Source organism: Catharus ustulatus, chromosome 20, assembly GCF_009819885.2.
Source record: "Catharus ustulatus isolate bCatUst1 chromosome 20, bCatUst1.pri.v2, whole genome shotgun sequence".
Classification (NCBI taxonomy): Eukaryota; Metazoa; Chordata; class Aves; order Passeriformes; family Turdidae; genus Catharus; species Catharus ustulatus.
The window spans coordinates 5996863-6002862 of record NC_046240.1 but is presented as its reverse complement, the minus strand read 5'-3'; positions in this window follow the sequence as shown (position 1 = coordinate 6002862).

The window sequence follows — 6000 nt, the reverse complement described above, 5'->3', positions numbered from 1 at the left end:
ATTTCAGCCTAAGTTGGTCCTGGCCCTCCAAGACCAGATCTCTCCCAGCTCTGGAGCTGCCCCTGCCCTTCTCCTGCTCCAGTTCCTGCCCATTATAGTGTGAGCAGACACAGAGCACATGCACACAGAGGAGCCAGCAATGAAAGGGAACATATTAATGCTCCCCTAACCAACAGAGGGGAGTTAATGACATCAAACTGGTTTGTTGTTGTTGGTTTTGATTATAATTTTTTTAAGCTCTGGCTTCTGTCATTACTGTTATATTGCATAACCAGGGAGAAATCTGAATGAAGTTAATACCTGCAGAGTGCGGTGCAGAATATTCATGTACTGTGAACCAGAATGAGGCAAATGTGAATCTTTATTACCAGTGGAGGTTGTTAAATATTTTATTTTCTGTTTGAGACACGCTGTGACACATGAAACTCAATTAGAATATAACTAAACCCCACTCTAAATTATAGATAAATGACAACAAATGAAGGGGAACAGCCTGAGCTCCCCAGTGCACAGCCTGGGGGAACAAGGGGGACAATTTTGAGAGGAGGGCAGCCCCCTCAAGACACCTCCATCCCAGCCAGCAAGCAATAACACAGAATGTGTTTTCTCTGCAGGGCTGATTTTTGCCCTAAGACATCCTGAAGGAGACCCTCAGGGAAGCTGGATTTCTCTGCTAACCATCTCATGCATTCACCTGAAACAGCCCCAGCCTTCCCCCTCCCAATGTACCACAAGAACTCCTGAGCCCCCCCTGCCTGGGCTGTGTTTCCTTAAATCTGACTGTGCCTGGTAATATAAACCAGAGCAAAAAAGAAAGACAGGAAAAGTATTTTAATATTTTAAGGAAAAATATATATCAAAGGCCAAAAGCTGCACTGGTGCTGTGTTACAGAAATGCTGGGATTTTCTGTCCCTTGGCTCATCAAAGCCAAGCTAAGGACGTGGTCAGGGATGGAAAATTAAGGGCTGAAGGGCCTTTGGGGTTAATTCTGGAATTGTTTTTTCTGGGAGATGCTCGTCATCACTGCAAAGGTTGCATGGACTGAGTGGGTTATAAGTGGCTGCTGCTGGGACCAAGCAGAGCCTCTGGGCAATATCCACAGGGATTTGCTGTGAGTGGACAGAACACACAGGCACGCTCTGAACCCAGACAGGCATTTGCTCCCTGACCCTGCCAAAGTTCCCAGGCTGCTGGGATTCCCCTTGGTGGTTTCCTAAGAATATCCAGCAGAAGCATCCCTCAGTGTTGCCATGGAGAGAGAGTTCAGGAGGAGCCTGGGTGCTGCACTCCTCTGGGGGGGCTGCAGGACCCCACTGCACTGCAGCCCTTCCCCTGGCTGTTCTGGGAGATAAAAGGGATGCAGGGATTTCATTAGTGCCACAAGGATCTCATGCAGAAACAGGGGAAGGATCTGTGGTGACGATCAAAGCCAAGGCCCTTCATTAGTGGCAGCATCCAGGACCTTCATTAGCATGTGCTGAGGGAGCCCAGAAGAGCACGGCAGACAGGAGGATGGGGAGGTGCTGTGCACCTTCCTAGAGAGGTTTTTCCCTGTGCTTCTCAGATCTGCAAGCCTCAAAGGACACCAGACCCTTGTTGTACCCTCCAGCCCAGGCCCCTCTGGGGGCTCTGTCAAAGCTCTGCAGTCACAGGGACAGTGACAGTGACACTGAACCTCTGCCCTGCACTGACCCGGGTTAACCCAGCTCAGTGCTTCAGTGCTTTCCCTCCCCGGGGTGTGTTTCCAGCCTGATTACCTCCTAATTTTGTCTCCTATCTCCTTTTGCTCTGCCTCATTGCCTGTGCCTGCCTGCTCCCAGCACAGGGTCCTCCTCCTCTCCTCCTCCGACCTCCCAGACTGGGCCCTCCCTGAGCTCCTCGCCATCACTGCCCACAGAAAGCAAAGCAAGAGCCCATCCTCTGCCAGAGTTCAGCCCCTGGCCAAGCCTGCCCATGGGCTGAAGGGTTTCCAAACACCTACTCTTGCACATCCCATCCCCATGGGTTTGTTCCACTGACGCTCAGGCTGCAGCTTCACACTACAGCACTTCTGTCTTTGTAGACTCCTTCTAAATTAGATTCTTCTCTTTATTATCCCTGCCAACCCCTCAGGAGATGGGAAACAACTTTATCTCCATCTTTTTCCCTTTTAATTTCTATTTGTTCACCAAAACAGGGATTTCTTTTATTTTCTGGGAGATAAACACATCCCATATGCATCCCAGAGGCAGCACATCCCCAGCATCTGGTGGGGGTGGCAGCTCCCACAGCCCTCAGGATGGAGACCTCATCCACAGCAACTAAAACACAAGTTTTAAAGCACAAGATGGTGAGGGTGATGAGCCAAGAGGTGTAGAAATCTGGGTGCTATTGGCACCCTGAGCAGGCTCCCAGGAGCAGGGCCTGTTCCAGAGGTAAAACCTGAGAGCTGCTCATGCAACCCCAGAGGGACAAGGATCCCTTGTTCCGTTCCGTTCCATCCCATCCCATCCACCTGAGCACGGAGCCAGGGGTGACATCAGTGCCACTGCACCCTGCACCCTGCCTCTATCCAGGGCCCCGAGACTAATTTGGGATGCAGTGGCCATTTTCAATAGGCTGCTATAAATATTCACAGGCTGTCAGCTATAAAAAAGGATCCTGCCTCGTGCCCTGCTACCAGGCCAGGAGGAAACACGAGGGACACAGCCCAAGCCCTCCTTGGTGGCCACGGGAGCGCAGAAACCCCAGGGGTCGCTGGCACATGGCAGTTCCCATCCCGCTGTGAGGATGCCCGGGGGGTGCACACCTTGTGGGTGGCCCGAGCCAGCTCGTACCCAAACTGTGGCTGAACATCAAATGGGTGTCCTGGAGGTGTGACATCCTCAGAAGAGCAGGGGTGAGCGCGCCGGCACCGGCACTGGCCCTGGCACTGGCCCCGGCACTGGCCAGGCACCAGGCCCGGCAGTAGCCCTGGTCCTGGCCCTGGCCCCAGCACTGGTCACGGCGCTAGGCCTGGCACTGGCCCTGGCACTAGCCCCAGCACTAGTCCCGGCCCTGTCCCCGGCCCCAGCACTGGTCACGGCACTAGGCCTGGCACTGGCCCCGCGCTAGCCCTGGCACTAGTCCCACCACTAGGCCCAGCACTGGCCCCGGCCCCAGCACTAGTCCCGGCCCTGGCCCCAGCACTAGTTCCGCCACTGGCCCCGGCACTAGGCCCAGTGGGTCCGGCTGTCACAGCCCAGCCGCGCACGCCGTGGAGCCGCATGAACTGCAGCAGCTCCATGGAAGCTTGTGCTGAGTCGCAGTTCTGCCATGCATGGCCCCGGGGATCGCCTGCCACCCACTGCCATGTCCCCTCCCAGCCCCAAAAGGGGATGTGCAGCCCCACTTCTGCATTTCTGAACACCTATTGATTCCTCCTTTATACTCTTCACCCCGTATCGATCCACTTTAGCTTCTGTGACTCAAACTAAATTAGCTGCCGCTAATCCGTGGATAATTGCAAGCCTGTCCCAGATTCATGGGTGTCAGGGACGGGGAGGAGAGTGCTGGGTCACACAGGGACATTCAGGTTTCTCCTCCGTGGGTAAAATCCCCAAACAAGCCAGCAGGCATCAACCTAGAGGCAGCAGGGAAACTGCCTCAGGCCATCCCTGCTGCAGCCATAAACCTGGCTCCTAGGGCTGGGAGCTGCTATTCCAGCAGGAGGTTCGGCCCCAAAATCTGGGCCTCAGGATTCCTGATGTGGGTTTTAGTCTCGGGTGATACCATGAAATAGTGCTGCCTGCTCCTGCCAGGCTGCAGGACACAAGGAGTTAATGCCAAATTCCATCCAGGCGTGGGGAGAGGAGCAGCCTCAGCCCTCCTGGAGTCCTGGATAAAACCCCAGATGGAAAGCAAAGCCTGTTCCCCTTTGATTAGCAGCCCAGGCTCCCCAGGAACCCTCTGCATCTCTCATCTCAGCAGCTCACAAAAGGCAGAAGGCAGTAGAGATGCCACTGTCACCTCACCTGAACTGACAGCCTGGCACAGCACCTGGGGACATCCCCATGCTGATGGCAAGGCCATCCCTCCACTGCAGTTCTGACTCCTCTGTACACCCCCAAAACTCCCCTCCCACCCAGGCACCCACAAACCTGCACCTTCCTCCCTGGACATCCTCCTCTGCTCTTCTGTAAAGCCTCCAAAACAAACATTTAATTTTGGTTTAATGCAACATTTACCACAGTCAGTGAATACCAAAACTATATTAAAGGAGGATTAATGGCCATGTGCACCCCTGCCTTGGCCTGCAATGACCAAGTGCCCATTGCATAACCCTTAATTGGGTGCCAGTGGCCATAGGGCCTTCAGCCATCCCTCCCCAGCCCTCCCTGCCTTCCCAGCTGTGGCCAAGGTTGGCAGTCCCTTGAGAGATGAGTGGGATTGCTGCAGCTGCCAGGCAGGAATGAGACACTTCCAAGTGGCAAATTGGTTTTAAGCATTGACCTGTGGGTGCAGAGCCTGTTCAGAGCAGCTGAGCATCACATGGGGATGATGGTCCCCAAAATACCTTGGCAGCCAGCCTGGGGAGAGCTGAGTTCTGTGCACAGCTCTGGAGCACACAGGGGCTCTCTCTGGGAGTGGCCAGGCAGGACACACACTCCAGGGCCGTGCAGAGCAGGGTAGGGTTTGGATAGAAATGACCAGGACATGCTTTTGTGGGAGGGGAAACTGAGGCAGCAGCTGAGCAACAGGGGACACGCCCACAGATCCCCACAGCATAGCCTGGCTCTATCCCCTTGGTTCCTGGCACCAATCTGCATGGAATGACCGTTTAAAAAGAAGGAGGCACGTTTTGAGCAAGTGTCAGCCAGCCTCAGCAGCAAATTCACTTGTCAGGAAGACTGGAATTCCTTGGAGCTGGACGGAGTGAACATCTGTGCAAGGCAAATGCTGGGGAGGGAGGGGTAGCAGGAGCTGCTGAGCCCCCAGCCCTCTCCACTGCCTGCAGGGGATGCCAGAGGAGGGCTGGTGCAACCCAACATGTGCCCCCAGCCACATCGTGCTGCAAGCAGGCAGCAGCACCCCAAATTACCCAGGAGAGGAGGCTGGGACTCACCCTGGCAGCGTGCTGGCTGCAAATCCCCTCTGGGTGAATACCAGAGTAACAGGATTGGCTTTGGAGGGACTCCTCATACCTGCCCCCCCTGCACCTGCCTGTCATAGGTTCCCCTAATATTTTGGGGTATTATGGAGCCTTTCCATCACTTTCATAGCAACCCCTGATCAGCACCTCCAAACCTCCTGCTGCAGCAGCCCCCAGCTACCAAAATCTGCTTGTTCCTGCCCAAAATAACCCTCAGGCAGAAGCTAATCATCCACTGAGGCATAAGCAGATCAGTGCTCAGGTGCTGACTATTTGGCCACCCAAGTGTGGGACAATGGGGTGCTCATGTGTGAATTAACCATGTGCCCAGGTCAGGAAACCTCATTATTTTGCCCAATGTACCTTCCCAAAGGCTGGCATGCCCAAATTGCACCCCCAACTGTGTTTTGGATGGGGGTATGGCACTGGATCCAGGCTTGGGATGCTCTTTTCCATCCCCCCTCTCCCACAGATGCAACATCCCCCACAACAAACAGCTTTCAAAGCCCATCTCCCATTGATATCACATCAATGCCACAGGAGATAAAAGCTGAGAGATCCAGAACCAGTGCTGGGTTTTCCAGAGAATATTAATTAGAGGGAAAGCCTCATTAGCACAGCAAGGGTGGCTGCTCACACTGCCTCCCCCTCACCCCATGTGTCCCAGACCCCCCAAAGGGACATGGTGGGTGTCAGGCCCCCATCTGCCTTGGTGGTCTGAGCAATGGGGTGCCCTGCACACCCCCCAATGTCAGTGTTAAATGTTAGAGCAGGTGTTTATATTAAAAAGACACCAAGGGAAAACCTGCTTCTCCCCACCCAGGTGAGCCCAGAGCTCTGGGCAGGAGGGAGTCCCCCTGTGCCATCTGCAGCAGCCTGATGGCAAACC